Below are 16,192 nucleotides of genomic sequence, written 5' to 3' on the forward strand. Positions count from 1 at the left end.
CCGAATGACGTGTTAAGTGGTCATGATGGGTGGGCCTTTGAGATTTTCAAGCGGGCCCTAATCCAGAAAAGGTTGAGAATCACTTCTCTTGCCTGATAGATTAGAACACCTGCAATGCTGGGAATTGAAGCACCATCCGATGCATCAGTGATTCTCAAACTTTTTCATTTCAAGGACTTCCAGTTTGTACAAATTAACCCATTACCGGGAACTGGGAACACATCTGTGTACCCACTTTAACCATTATTCTATACTTTGGATATTCAAAAATAGCAGATATACAAGCTATATACATGCTATTTTTAAAAAATCGTGAACATTTTTGCTAATCTTTGAGAACATATATATATATATTTTGAAAGCATTTTTTTTAACTCAAATCTTTGCTTCTGGGGGTCCCTGGAACCACATATTTTGAGATGGGGGTCCACGGGCAAATAAATACATGGCCATATTTTGGGTGGTCCTTCCTTGACGTGAAAAAGTTTGAGAACCACTGATTATAGCAACATACGTAAAACTGTTTTATTTAGAAGACATTTGTAGAATCGCCAGAAGCAATAAGATTTGAGTTACAAATGTTCGCTTTAAAACAGGGTTCAAAGATTTGCACAAATGTTCATGATTTAAAAAAAAAAATGCAGATCTACAAGCTCATAGAGCTTGTATATGTGAATTTTTTTGAATAGTCAAAAAAATCTGAAAACGACACAGATGCGTTCCAAATGGACCCGTGAGGTTCCATTTGTTTCCATCCGTACACTGTCGGAGTTAAGGTTCCATTTAGTAAGGTTCCATTTAGTTCCTAATTGTCGGTTATTTAGGAACCCTCTCAAGGACCCCACTTTGATCACCTCTGCAATACATCCAATGTACCCCAGAACCTATGAGTAGCCTACGCTAGTCTGCTGCTTGGCCAACGAACGAGTAATCATTATGGATATTATGTTGGTCGTTACCACTCATAGTATTGCATAACATTGGTTCTTATGACTTGTTTGAGCAATAAATCGGGCAGCCGGCATCCTAAATCCAACTGCTGTAAGAAAACACTGTTAACTCTCAAAAGCTGTGAACATTATTTATAATTTGCATATTCAAACTTTGACAGGAGTGTGCTGCTTAAGGCAATACAAAGCAGCTTATGATTCCCTCTGACTTGGTCGCTGAAGGAACAGACAGCATTAGCATAAAAAACATTGGGGTTTAAGAACCCACTTCCCCTCCCACTGACAGTGACTCATCACGGCGTTATGCTAGATCATCTTGCCGGGTTGAGAAAAGCTCTAATATTTGCTTGACTGAGAACCCCGACCTCCAGTCTTGTTTGTTTGTGTTTCTGTCTCCCCACTGAAAACAATTCAATGTGGGTTATTCACCAAAGCACAATAACGACAGAGCATCCTCCATGAAACTTGTCAAAACTTTCTTTTTAAGATCACTTAAGGAGACCCCAGGTTCTGAACTACACTCCGTGCATAATGGCGTTTTTGTAAACAAGGTGCATCTTGGGCAAGGGCATAACCCTCTTGTCAGGAGTTGTCGTGATTTCCTTTGTGACAAGTGCGCCATCGCGCCAATAAAACACAGGAAAGTGCAGGGCTTTTAGTGCTTCCTGGCAGTCTTGTTTTGTGCCACAAATAACAGTCTGATGAAACTGGAAATACCTTTGAACTGTGAGGCGACATTAACACTCCCAGAAGAGCTTCAGGATGTGTTTTATTCCATTGCCCACGCTGACAGAAAGCCATTGAATTTGTCTTATGCTCGGTTCAGAGGAGACCAGCTGCCACGACAAGTAGTTTACAAAGGAAGGTATACAGACATTTTTGCATTAGAATGCACCAGTTTCCATATAGAATAAATGTGATTTGTTTTCACTACAAAATGAGGACACTGCATGACGCTGTACTTTTAAGTAAAGTAAATAAACAAGGTGACTATAACATACAGTATACACACCATGTATCCAGACACTGAAGTCAATGTGTGGGGGATGAGATAACAATGTGGGATTAAAAGGGATTAAGAGGAGACGGGATTAAGATGATAGGCAAGGAGGGGTGTAGGGGAAAGACACACTTCAGTAGACAACACAGTACCACTAAGCTTACACACAGTCACCGTGGATTTACTGTGTAACATGCTTCATTAAAGATCAACATAATTACTTCAATGTCCACTTAATTATGAAGGTTGTTTTTCTTTATTGCGACGGACACAAAACAGCTGGGTGCTCACACATGCTGTTCAGACGAGCAGAGATCAGATACAGTACCATGGGATTTTCATAGACGAGGCTGAGAACAGGAGAGTGTGTTAATCTGAGGATTTGATTTAGATAGCTGACCCAGAAGCTCAAAGGTTAATGGTTCATCAGCTGGAACTGCACACAGCAAGCGTTATTGAACTGGTCCAATATCAGGATGATTTGAACTGAACTGAAAGAAAACAAGGGGTCTTAAATGAACAAAAAAATACAAATGGAAAAAATGGGAAATACATGGAGTGGGGGGAATGTTTACATACAGTAAAACACTTGGGTGATAATTTAACAAATCTAACAGTGGGGAAAGCAGAACTGATTTAGGTCAGTCTGACGTTTTTAATCGGATGAAGGGAAATCTCCCATTATGGTTTGAAGATCAATCCTAAGCTGTGTATCGGTATGTACTGTATCCCCTCACTGCTCTGTTTATCCGCTAATCCATGGAATGACAAAGACTCTCATCACCAGGACAAGCCCGTGTTGGACCACAGTCGCCCATTCATTGCATACTATAATGTACAGTGACTACAGGTTTGACTTAGATCCATTTCCCGTCTGTAAAGCATGAGAATGGGATCGCCCGAGGGGCGAATTATATGATGTGTGTATCGATGATGTGCAGAGGGATTTAGGGGAGGGAAGGGCATATTATACACTGCAAAAATTGGATTTTAAGAAAGTAAAAAAATCCTCGATCCTAGCATATTAGTCTTATATTTTGTCCAAAAAGAAAAAATGTGCTTGTCAAAGAACATTTTTGCTTGTCAAACATGTTTCAAACAAGATTTTATTTTCTCATTTTAGGGAAATGTAACTTGCATTTTCTTAATAGGGAATTTAATCCATTTTTGAGCAATACTTAACCAGTAACAAGCTACAACAGTGGTTTGCATCATATCCCAGCGGAGGCACAAGATTATTTTTCCTTATTTTAAGAGTAAGACCAGTTGGAACAGCTTCTCAATTTAAGAATTGTTTTATTTAATTCAACTGTCAATCTAATGCGACTTCATCACATAGAAATAACATGTTTCAGATCAAACCAACCATTTAACAAAGTGCACATTGGCTTTGGTAAAAGTGCAAGCTACACTTTAAAATCTGGGAACTATAAAACATTTCATTATCACATCTTAACAAAACTCGGCAACGCTGTGCATGCATGTTACTTTCAGATGAGATAAAAATAAAAAGTGATATAAAACAAAAAATAGAAGTTTGGGTGTTAGGGTTCAACTGGTCACATGCACACTACAGTTTCATTCCCACCCCCAGTACATTAATTTAATTCAACAATCTGACATCACAGATAAAGACCATGTTTCAGATCGCTCAAACCATTTAACAAACAGTGCACATTGGTAAAAGTGCACGCTACACTTTACAATCTGGGAACTATAAAACCAGTCTTAAACTCTGCAGTAACGCTGTGTAGTTTTATGCATAATGTTATAGGTACTTATTGGACAAAAGAAAAAAGAATATAAAACAAAAAAATGTAAGTGATATCAAGCACGCTCTGTAGGCTTCAACTTGACACACTACAGGAGGAGGTGCCCGTACAGAGGATACCTCTGTAACAACACTGATACGTCCCAGGTGCATCCATGTGATGTTTTTTCGTTATAGTTATTCTATTTATAGTGGCTCATAGGAATTTATAGACTACCTGACAACCAGGAATAGATTGGTGACCACCAGAGAGTAGATGGCATCCGGGAGAAGTTTGGGTTGGCGCCCCAGTCTGTGTCTTCCATGAGGAAGAAGCCCAACAAATCCACGGTGAGGCCTTTAGGAGGGCCATTCAAGCAATCGCTAAGGGAGGCTGCAGTACCACCACAGGCCAAGACACCATCACACCAGAATTAAATGTTTGGAGCGGGGTAGTCTGGTGCAACGCACAGGTCCTGGACCTGGTGAGACGGAGGAGGAGCCCGGCCACGAGACCATCCACAGAGCCTAGTCCCTCCACGTGCCAGAGTATCTCCTCTCCCCCATTCCTGGCAGAGTAGTTTCGGACAAGTGTATTAAGTGGCCCTGTCTTTCCCTATTTAGGACTGACCGTGGGTAGCTACCTGGGACGTAAGTCGGGGCTTCATCAACCCTGGCTGGATCACCTGGGCGAGGGTGTATGTTGCGAGACCCGAAACATCCTATGACCCCACACTGTAAAATCTGATTTCATGTAATGGTAGACCTTACTTAAAAGAAAGAGTACTCTTTACTCATTTCGGCTTAATTTGTTGACTCTACTAGATGAAATCTAGTAGAGTCAACTTTCTGGTGAGGAAAGTAATTAAACTTTGTCTTTTCAGTAACCCTTACTTAACATTATAAAGTGAGGAGGATTTGTAAGTAAACTAATGTCTTTTCAGTAATCTTTACTTAACATTATAAGTGAGGATGACTTTTAGTGTTTTATTAAACTTATGTCTTTTCAGTAATCCTTACTAAACATTATAAGTGAGGAGGATTTGTATTAAACTAATGTTTTTTCAGTAATCCTTACTTAACATTATAAGTGAGGAGGATTTGTATTAAACTAATGTTTTTTCAGTAATCCTTACTAAACATTATAAGTGAGGAGGATTTGTATTAAACTAATGTTTTTTCAGTAATCCTTACTTAACATTATAAGTGAGGATAATTTTGGTGTTTGTATTTATCTATTTATATGCATAATATAACATATACGTATATGTATATGTACATGTGACACTGATAAAGCTCAAAGATCAGCAAAAAGACTGCAAAGGTCAACCCTGGTTATGTCGAATGGTGGGTTACATCAATAGTCTACAACTTTTCAATAAGAAGTTATAGATTTTTGAAATAGTTCAAAGTTAAGCTTTTCTCACAATTTTCAAAAATATTTTTTTTAAATTAAAAAACACGTTTTCAGACTCAGAAGAGGACGCTGAATCGAATGGGCTAGGTCTCGATTTTGTATGACCCTTAGAAAGTGGTCTAAACAAGCGTTAAAGTTTAGTAAACTTGAAGCTTTTTTCACAAACATATTATTATTTTATTTTGACCCTTCCACCCTCTTATTTATATGATATTGAGTCGAATGGTAGGTTACATCAATAGTCTAGAATTGTTTAATAAGAAGTTATAGATTTTTGAAATAGTTCAAAGTTTAGCTTTTCTCACATTTTTTAAAAATATTTTATTTTTAAATTAAAAAACACCTTTTCAGACTCAAAAAAAGACGCTGAATTGAATGGAATAGGTCTCGATTTTCTAGGACCTTGGGAAATACAAACGGTCACCAAAAAGATTGGACGTTGACTTTTGTATAAAAAACTGATTTTGTTGAGCACAAAATCTGTAACTAATCGCTCCAGATATTTTTTTAAAATCCGAAACTTCTCTCAATCCATATTGAGAGTAAGCCGGATTTTTTGGCACCGGCCCTGATTTTTTCTGACACTGATAAAGCTCAAAGGTCAGCGAAAAGACTGCAAAGGTCAACCCTCGTTAAATTTTTAGAAATTGTATTTTTCTTCGAGACTCTGGCTTTAGACTAATGTGATGGCGCTGATTCCAAATATGCAAGTTTCTTTTTTCTCGGACAACAGGAAGTGCCTCAAAAGGCCACTTCTTGGTTGGTTTTAGGGTGTTCCAAGCCTGTGATTTCTCCGAAATATTTTTTTTCCAAATCTACACGTAAAATAATGCTAAAATTTGAAATAATCAAACCCTAATATCAAATCATGATTTAATTATCCCTTAATTGGCTATGGTTACGGCTTCGCTATCTCGCTCAATATCTCGAATACGATAAGGACTTAGGGTCCACTTTTTGGATATGTTGTAGAGCTGGCTGAGACGCACACTTGGATGTCTTGTTTGTCCCGTTACGACACATTTCTATTTCTGACTTTGTCCTTTGATATGGTCTTAAGATATAAGACTCTATGTGCCTTCTGAATGTGTAGGAGGTCAACTTAGGAGTGTCGTACCGGGACAAACAAGACATCCACACGTGCGCCTTGGCGAGCTGTACAACATATCCAAAAGGTGGATTCTAAAAATGCATCGATTTCGAGATATATCGCTTTATTGCGCGTAATAACTTGACATTTGACCCTAGCCAATTAAGTAGAATGGTAAGGCCGTGTCCAAGGAGAGTTATATGGGCGCGTTCGGGGCGACGCGCTGACCCAGAAACAGGTGTCAAATTTTGTTTTTACTCCTTTCAAACAGGTTTTCACTATTATCTCGGCCCCTAGGGGGCGCTGAAACAAACGGACAACGTATTATTGATCAGCTCTTCACCCCGGACGCGTCCATATAACTTTCCTCACACACAAACATGTGGATCTGAAAATTAGGGTTATTGGGCTTCTTGAATAATTTGGCCACTAGGGGGCGCTGACACAATCGGACAACAGATTATTTATCAGCTCTTCAGCCCGGACGCGCCCATATAACTTTCCTCACACAGGGACATACGGTATGTATTTTTAATATTTTTTTTGAAAATTAAAAAAATAAAGTACAATAAAAAATTTAAATAAAATAAATGAAAAAAGTAATCGGAAAAACACGGCCCCCTCACGCATTAAGAGGGCAGGATGAGTCACCAGAACCAAGGACGGGTGTTTTTGATTAATCTAACATGGTTAAAATGGAGTTTGAAGTTACAATGGGTTTGTATAGGAAAGGGGCGTGTCTGATAAAATGAATATCAAATATCTAAATAATGAATCAAGCAACTTAAAAACTGTCTGGGTGGTTCACAAAGGCCTGAGTAGATGATAAAATGACAGAAAGTTTTTTTGAAAGTGAAATATCCCTTTTAAGTGTATTTATTTTTGGACATCACTTTACACAAGTGTATTCTAACATCACGTTTTGTGTGTGTGCTTTTGGTCCCGCTAAGTAAGGCTGTATTGTCTGAATTTTCATTATAATCAATGGGGAAAGCCTCGCTCCTGTTCAGTCCAATCAGATGTGGGTCTGTCTACTGCATCCTCCTAACTCTATGACTGTATCCTGTATACAATTCAAAGGGCTTTGAATGGTATACGGGGCGTATACCATGCACCGTTTCCGTATCCACCCAAACCTAGAACCGCACTCAGGGTTGCCAGATCTGCTCATTATAATTTCCCTGCAAGATTGTATTTGAAAATAGCCGATCTACAAGCTCACAACGCGTCGCATCGCGACGCGTTGTGAGCTTGTAGATCTGCTATTTTCAAATAGCTGATGTATGTGTTAAAGTGCTCATGTTGCCCATAGTCGCTTCTTTTGGGCTGGTTTTGGGCTGGTTTTCCTAGACCTGGTTGCTTGTTTCTCTCACAGAATCTGGCAACACTGACCGCACTACACATGCGCAGTTGATCACTGGAGAAGCGCGCGTAAGAAACAGGAAGAGAAGAACGGTCTTGTTGTTTTTCTGCAGCTCTAGTCTGCTCCGTTCATTCATTCAGAGTTGTTATGCTAAGGTAAGTTAACGTTCACTGTATATACTATATATTTAGCAAACGTTGTCTTTTGTCATATTCCTCATACTTTTGTTGCTTAAGTTTATGTCATCGATTTATTTAGCGAAGTTAGCGAGGGACTCTCGTCCTTCTTTGTTTACCCCAGAGACACGGCCCGCTGGACTCCGCCAACAAAGTGAGTTTCAGGGCCATGTTTTAAAGCACTATTAAAACGGAGAAGCAGCCTGAAAGATGAATTGAGCACATATGTTAGATGTGATAATCCCTTATCCACGTAATAATCAACCTACAGTAGTATGTTGCTGGGTAGATTTCAGCAGATTAGCTCTGGTTGTGGAGAACATATTTTCAGGCAGCATGAGCAGAATATGTTGAAACTAGTGTTCGGTACAAACGTATTTACACACAATTACAATATTATTGTATCCAAGTGATGTTTAAAGCAGGGGTCTTCAACAGGGGGTCCTCAGAGTTACTACCCAGGGGCCGCCAAATCGGTGTGTGTGTTATATATTTATTTTTTACATTAACCACTTGAACCCTAGCATCCCTTTTCTGAGGGTAACCAAAAATAGCAGATCTAGAAAAATAGCAGATCTACAAGCTCACAGTGAGCTTGTAGATCGGCTATTTTTGGCAAAAAGGTTTGGTCTAGAGGGGGTAAAAAGAGCAGACCAAGTTGAAAAAAAAGTTTAATCTGAAATACAATTTTATACAATATAGAGGGGGTCCCTGCTCCATCTCTCTCTCAGCTAGGGGTCTTTGGAAAACGTTGAAGACCTCTGGTTTAAAGCATCTATTTACTACTTTACTTTAGCCATATTTTATGTTTGTCATACAACTGTGTTGTTTAAAAAATGTTTAAAAAATGTTCATCTACAAGCTGACAACATGCTTTGTGATCTTGTAGATGTTCAGAACATCGCTTTTATAAGAATATTATTTATAATAAATGTATTCAATTAAATGTTGCACCCCTGTGGGTTAGAAAAGCTAAACTGGCCTAGGGCAGTGGTTACCAAACTGGGGGTCCCAAGAAGATTATCTTAATGTTTTTCTCACTCAACAGTAAACAAACCAACATACAGTGTAAGTGCATACACTATACAGGGTATCTGCACATTTATAGAGACAACTTAAGAACTTATAAGACCTTTTTAATCCCTCTAAAACAGGGGCTTTCAACCAGTGGTCCGGGGACCACCAGTGGTCCTTGAGGGGGTTCCAGGGGGTCCCCAGGCAAATGAATAGTTAGCAACCAAATTGACCCTTATATGTCTGTAACTCTGAGTGTACAAATGGAACCAAATGGACCCGTTAGGGTCCATTTGGTTCCATTTGTACACTCTCAGAGTTAAATGAACACTGATGATGGTGATACAGTGTAGATTGGGACCCCCTAAAAAATCTAAATGGTTGAGTCCCTGGCATATATTTTCAAATGGGGGTCCCAGGGCTAATATTTGTCAATTTGGGGGTCCTTGATGCGAAAAAGGTTGAAAACCACTGCTCTAAAATATAAATGGACACACAACAAACAATACTACAAAACATGGTCAAACATTGGCCACATTGTCAAATATTACCTAAGAAATAGGCGCACATTGTGAAAATAGAAGATCTACAAGCTCACATCACAACGCCTCGCGATTGTGAGCTTGTAGATCTGCTATTTTCACAAGCCCGCGGACCCCCATTTGAAAAGATATGCCAGCTAGGGAGTCCCATAAGAGAAGATTTTTACGTCTCTAGCAGTGATTCTTTTAATTTCAAGGACCCCCAGTTTGACATGCATTAGGCTACGGACCCCTATTTAATGGCATTTCTATCTCCGGGACCCCAATTTATATTGTAAAATCTATGTTAATTTAACCATAAGCCATAAGGGTCAATTTGGTTCCTAACTATCCATCATTTAGCTCGGTACCCCCTGGATCTCCCTCGAGGACCCCTGGGGGTCCCGAATTATCATTGTACCAACAATTAATGCGGTAGGGTTAGACAGTGGCACGTTGTGAGGGTGTAGGCTGGCCATTATTGAGAATGTTGTCCAAAATAGGGACACCAGGTTGAAAACAGACTATTATTATTAGTAGTAGTAGTAATTTGTATTATAGATTGTGGCTTATGTTGTTTGTATATTTGGCTGTTTGTCTTGACTGCAAGGCCCTTTGCTACTGTCTTGTCTAGCCTCATTTATGCCAGTGGTTGCCAGTGGTTATTTGTTTAATTCCTTTTTTTACTATTACTTAGTTATTTCTAATTGGCGTCTAGACATTACCAAACATTGTTTCTAATGTATATTATCCTTTTATCCCTTACCTCATAGAGCACTACAATGTTGCAGGACAGATATGCAGCCAGTGGAGCTAAGTGAGTAAGCTACTACTCATGTTAACACACCACTGATACCTGGCAGACAAATGACAAACATCTGACACACTTCAGTTTCTGCTATTAGAAACGTAATGCCAGGTTACACTTTTAAATTGTAATTGTTTATTTTTGTTATGTTTTCTGGCAGTCTGGCAGAGTCAACTGAGAGCCTAAGACCAGACCCAACAAGAAGGATGTTTCCCAGGTCTTGGACCTTGAATAACAACCCAGATGGGCCTTCATTGACTCATTGACCCCTGCTTCAGAGAACTGGAACATGTAAGCAAATGTATTCCTTTGAAGTAGGCCTGCATGTGCTTCCTTCAGTCAGTTGAATATTAAGAACACTAAGTATATTTTATTGTAGGACTAGTGCTCATGATGCACACCAGCAAATAGTTATTGATGGGGATGGGGTGGCGACTGTTGACGAATACAAGTATTTGGGTACAACGATTGATTCCAAGCTGACATGGAATTCCTACACTAATGCCATCTATAAGAAAGGTCAGCAGAGGCTGCATTTTATGCACAGACTGAGACAGTATAATGTGCAAAAAAGTGTAATGGTGCTCTTCCATCGATCCTTCGTGGAGAGTGCACTGACTTTCTGTTTTGTTTCCTGGTATGGCTCACTATCATTGGTTAATAAGAACAAACTCCATAAAATCATCAATGTATCCAGCAAGATAGCTGGGGTACGACATGAGAGTATAGCAGCAATGTATGAGACCCGGGTGCTTAGGAAGGGGAGAGCTATTGCTTGGGATAGAACGCACCCGTTATACAGTCAATACCACCTTTTACCATCAGGACGACGGTACACAGTGCCAATGTTGCAGGCTAGGGCTTCAAGATCATTTGTCCCTATAGGACTCCTGAACAAACAGGCCCCATCTCAGTTCTGTGCATACAATGTAATGTGATGCCTCTTGAATCATGACTGGTGGCCTTTTCCAGTTTGTATGTATTGTATTTTGTATTTATGTTATGTGTTTGTGATTTTTTTGTATCCTGATGGCACAAAAATGTTGTCTCTCTGTGATCTCTCTCTAGTTATGGATGAACACCGGTAGATCCTCGTTGGAGGAATGTGAACTGACCTGCTCTCTCTCTTTATCTGTCTGTGTCATAGGATGAACTCTGACGAATCCTCGATTGACGGAACTCCTACTTTGTACCCAAAGTGATCCGCTGTGGGACCTTAAGCAGCTGGACAAAGGTACAGTAATTACTGTTTCTGACGGAGTATCTCATGAAAGTATACGCTTGTTTAAATAACTGGCTGCTGTAAATTAATGTTTTTAACTTTGCAGCCCGCCTGACATGTCTCCACCACATGAAGTTAGGACATACATGCTCTGCTCACATCCTTGAGGTAAGAAATGTGCATATATGGCAATTTTCATATTTGACTATAAGATTCAGAATGCAACGCATACATTTTTTGTGATATTTTTTTGTTTTTTCTGTTTGTGTTTGTGTCAGTCTGCAGAAGACCCCAACACCTTTCTTCAGGCAAGACCACTCCACTCAGCCCTGCCGTCTGTGAAACCATCTGCACATGCCATTGGAGCCATGCCTGTATTGACCTTCCCAAAAGATGACACCTTTTTTATCCAGGGGGAGGCAGTATTGTGACCAGGATTACTACATGTTTTTGTGAGGGTACCTACCCTAGGAGACACGGGGAGAACATGCAAACTCCACACAGAAAGGCCCCTTCGCCAACCCCACCTAGGGGGTGGGCACTGATGACTCGGAGGAGAGGACACGCCCACAGCATCAACTGCGGGAATCGAACCCAGGACCTTCTAGCTGTGAGGCGACAGCACTACCAACTGCGCCACCGTCCTCCCCCCAAAAGAGGACACCTATGCCAGCATGATGTATCTCATGGCGAGTGATTACACCGTTCACCTCACATACCCCAAGTGGAACATGACTCATAGAAAAAGACCAAACGCCACCAGTTCAGTTCCTTGATGTTGCTGTAATACGGTTAGTTGATTACTCAGGTTAGTCACCAACAGAGCTTGGTACTGCTTTATTACCGCCAAGACGTCTTGGTAACAATTATTCTTCAACTGATGGACCCTGTGAAGTAAGGATCAGTTATGCCTCTCCCTCAAAGCACTTTATATATACATTGTATTGTCACGCTGGATGGTTTTTAGAATTGAATGTTTCCAGTTGAGTGTCCAGACTTGAGTGTCTGCTGTGTAAAGTGTGAAGTCCTCCCCCTGCCCAACTTTGCAGTGGTTCTCAAACTTATTCCAGTCCAGGATCCCCAAATTAATATTTGGCTTTGGACCCCCCTCTGAAAATAATCTGTGCCGCTGGGCCTCCCCATACACAATTTGGGTTGTTAAAATTATATCATGGGTTAAAGTAGTAAAACTGACATTGAGGCTATGTCAACAAATGTTCAGCAGGACCTCCTCAAATCCTTTCATGGACTCCTGGGGGTCCCTGCGTGGACCCCACTTTGAGAACCACTATTTTATAGCATGTGGGCCTGAGCTGCTTTATAAAAGAAAATAAATGCTGAAAATAAGAATGCTTCTGGTGTCTTAATTTAAGACTTTTCATTCTATTATTTTGAAGGAATTGCTTCTTATTGTAAGAGTTTTGGGGCTTATTATTATTCTCAGATTTAAGGAAAAATCCTCAGAATCGGCTTAATAAAGAGAACAAAAATACCACATTTAAGCATATCTTTCTTAAATAACAAAGTATTCATTGCTTGTATTAAGCAGAACTTGCTTTAGATGTAGGCATTTTTGTCTAGTTTTAAGCACCAGTATGCTCTTTCAGTGGCTAGACTTTGTTTCTAGTTTTAAGAATTCTAGTATAGAAAAAAATGCTTACCCCATTGGCAGTTTTTTTTGCTTGATATAAAGAAATATGTCTCAATTTAAAAATATTTTGCTTGTTTTAATTTGGCCATTTTTTGCAGTGTAGCTACATGTAAAACCCTTGGATTAGCGTACATTGTGTGTGTGTGTGTGTGTGTGTGTGTGTGTGTGTGTGTGTGTGTGTGTGTGTGTGTGTGTGTGTGTGTGTGTGTGTGTGTGTGTGTGTGTGTGTGTGTGTGTGTGCGTGCGTGCGTGCGTGCGTGCGTGCGTGCGTGTGTTTTCCTAATATTGGCTACATTTTGGGACAAATAGTTGACATTGGACCAGTTGATTGGGGACCGAATTGGTGTCCCCCAATTAGATTTTACTGCAGTTTCATAAGATTGGGTTTAAGGCATTAGGGTTAAGGTTAAGGTTAGGGTATGGAGATAAGGAATGACTACAGTAGAAATCAATGTGCACAGTACAGTGTACACATTGTGCATGTGGGCATGTATGTATGTACGCATGCGTCTATTTTTCCAATCTGCCTCTGCTATCAGAATCAGAATCAGGTTTATTGTCACAACACAGGTTTACAAGGTAAAAAAGTGGGTGAAATTCGCTTTCGTACATCGTTCCTATCGCAACGTTATTTCCATAGAAAGAAGAGGGGGAGGAAGGAGGGCAAGTGGGAAGGGAGATCAAACAAGAGAACAATGAAAAAAGCCAAACAAGTTATCTGCATATTTACACTAGTTCCTGAGATAAAAACATATGCTGAAGGTGCCTGAGCATACTGTAGCAGCAATATACTTATGGACGTTGAGGTGCTTAGAGAAAAAAAGAAAAGCCAGAAAGTAGAAGTTTTCGCTCTTACATTACTGGAGAGCTGAAGTTAGAATCGAGCCGAGAGATAGGATCAATAGCACTATTACAGGATCATTCAGATTCAGAAAATGTCAAGCAGACATTCTCCAAAGTCATCATCTAGTGCCCTCACTCACATCAACGCAGCTCCAGGCTTGTAACAACCTCGACAATATCAAACGTGCATTATTCTCGTTTTGGTTTACTACATTGGGAGGAAATAGATCATGTTTTGTGTCATAGTGCAATGCAGGTGAAAAGAAATCCTTCAATCGAGTGACACTTCACCTTCAATATGGTGTTAAATGTTTTTTAAGGAAGGGTCAGGCAGCTTTCCATCTTAGCAGGATAGAACACCATGGTTTGAGGATTTAAGGTCAAGTTTTAGACTTTTCTGTCTTGATGGGGGATTTGGTCTGCAGCATGGTGTGAAAGACAATAATATTATGCTCACAAAATCTCAATATGATACATGCTCATTTTAATTCCACATTATACAGTAAGTACAAAATAAAATAAATACACAATTTCTTTAAACAGCATGGTACAGAAGGAGAGTCTTCTAGAACAGTTTATGTATGTATGCATGGGGTGCAATACGTTAGTCCGACAGACCATTCCTCCGACAGCGCATGCCTCCGACGTTTACTATACTAACCCTATACCAAACCCGAACCCTAACCCTAACCGCACGCGGATGCCACGTAGTCGGAGAAATGGGATGTCGGACTTACGTATGCCCCCCGTATGCATGTATGTATGTATGTATGTATGTATCAGGCACACGTGGAAGGACACAGAAGGCACTGAAGACGGGTTTTATTCACAAAAACTTCCAAAACAGGCAAGGGCCAGGCTAAATCTAAACTGTGGGAAGCAGGGGGTCGATATTCAGGGGGGGGGGGGGGGGGGTTTGTCAACGAGGGCAGAGGTACCGGCAGGGGCTGGGCAAAAACGAAGTCTAGGGAACAAAACAGAGATCAGTAGAGATCGGCAAAACTTGGCTTAGAAACTTGGCTTTAGAACAATGCTTGAGAGCTTGCAAACAAGACAATCTCGCAAGGGGCTGGAGAGAGGCTGAGCATTAAATACTGTGGGCATGATTGCAGGTGAGTGAATGCAGGTGGTCACACTGCCAGGCACCAGATCCAGACACACCCACACCCACTCCTAGGTCAGACTGTGACATGTATGTACAGTATGTACTGTACATCTCACAGCTCAGACAATTCAGCACTCAGCAAATGCTGCTACACCAATCACAGTACAGCAGCTCAGCGACATTAGCATCGTATTTAATGGTGATATCCAGGCTTCGAGATATATGGATATCACTGTAGCCCAATTCTACAATTCTAGCATTAGACAATTTACATTTAAGATGTATGTAGGGTAAACATGTGTTACCAATGATAGTACTTAAGGTTCCATTCCATAGTGTAACAGCCTTTCCAGTGAGCCAACATGCACAATAGCAGCAACCTGTTTGACCTCAACGGAACAGAACCTTAATTAGTATCATTGGTAACACCTGTGTTTACCCGACTATTTTTGCAGCACGCACAACAGCAATCCTTAGCTGCAGATTTCACAGGGAAGCCATGCCTGTCTTATGTTTAATAATAATAACGGTAGTAATAATAAATACATTGATTATAATAGACCATGATGGCACAAAACACAGTACAAAGCAATAGCGCACACAATAAATAAAATGTAAAAATACTTCACTAAGAACTGGATTGTAATAGTTTAATATTCATATCATGAGCCCATTTTACCTGAGCAGGTGTCAATATTTCTAGCTCAGTAAACATATTAATCATCTGCCAGAACTTGTGGGCAGAGAGTTCCCAAACTGGAACAGAATCTGCAAAGGGCACGTTCAATTATGGGCTTATTCTGAGAGCTGTCCAGGCAGGATGTTTCCATTGCAGCTAACATGGCAGGTGGTCACCAAGCCAGATGTGGAGAAACACTAACAGATGGCTGGGTTGGGCCCTCTGTGTGTGTGTGTGTGTGTGTGTGTGTGTGTGTGTGTGTGTGTGTGTGTGTGTGTGTGTGTGTGTGTGTGTGTGTGTGTGTGTGTGTGTGTGTGTGTGTGTGTGTGTGTGTGTGTGTGTGTGTGTGTGTGTGTGGTTGTGTGTGTGTGCGTGCTTGCGTGCGCGTGCGTGCGTGTGCGTGTGCGTGTGTTGTTTTGTAAAATATAGATATTTGAACTTTGAAGAGGAAAGTTGGACACAAAAAAAAGAGACTGTATTCTTTTCAAACTGGAGGATTTTATTCAAAAGGCCAAAGACCTTCCCGACTGAATCGGGAAGGTATGCCTGCATGACAAAGAAAAACGTTTTAAATGTTCCCAAACAAAGGCTTGTGTTTGATCT

General features: G+C 40.4%; 1 long non-coding RNA gene across 1 annotated transcript; it reads left to right on the forward strand.

Moving 5' to 3' along the window:
• The first annotated feature begins 7,646 nt into the window (after positions 1 to 7,646).
• Positions 7,647 to 12,661, forward strand: LOC311064661. Its single transcript, XR_014602734.1, has 6 exons — positions 7,647 to 7,725; positions 10,055 to 10,098; positions 10,250 to 10,380; positions 11,237 to 11,323; positions 11,418 to 11,479; positions 11,590 to 12,661. It is a non-coding gene; the product is annotated as an uncharacterized lncRNA (long non-coding RNA).
• Positions 12,662 to 16,192: the final 3,531 nt, after the last annotated feature.

This window comes from Gymnoscopelus microlampas, assembly GCF_963454915.1.
Source record: "Gymnoscopelus microlampas genome assembly, chromosome: 2".
Classification (NCBI taxonomy): domain Eukaryota; kingdom Metazoa; phylum Chordata; class Actinopteri; order Myctophiformes; family Myctophidae; genus Gymnoscopelus; species Gymnoscopelus microlampas.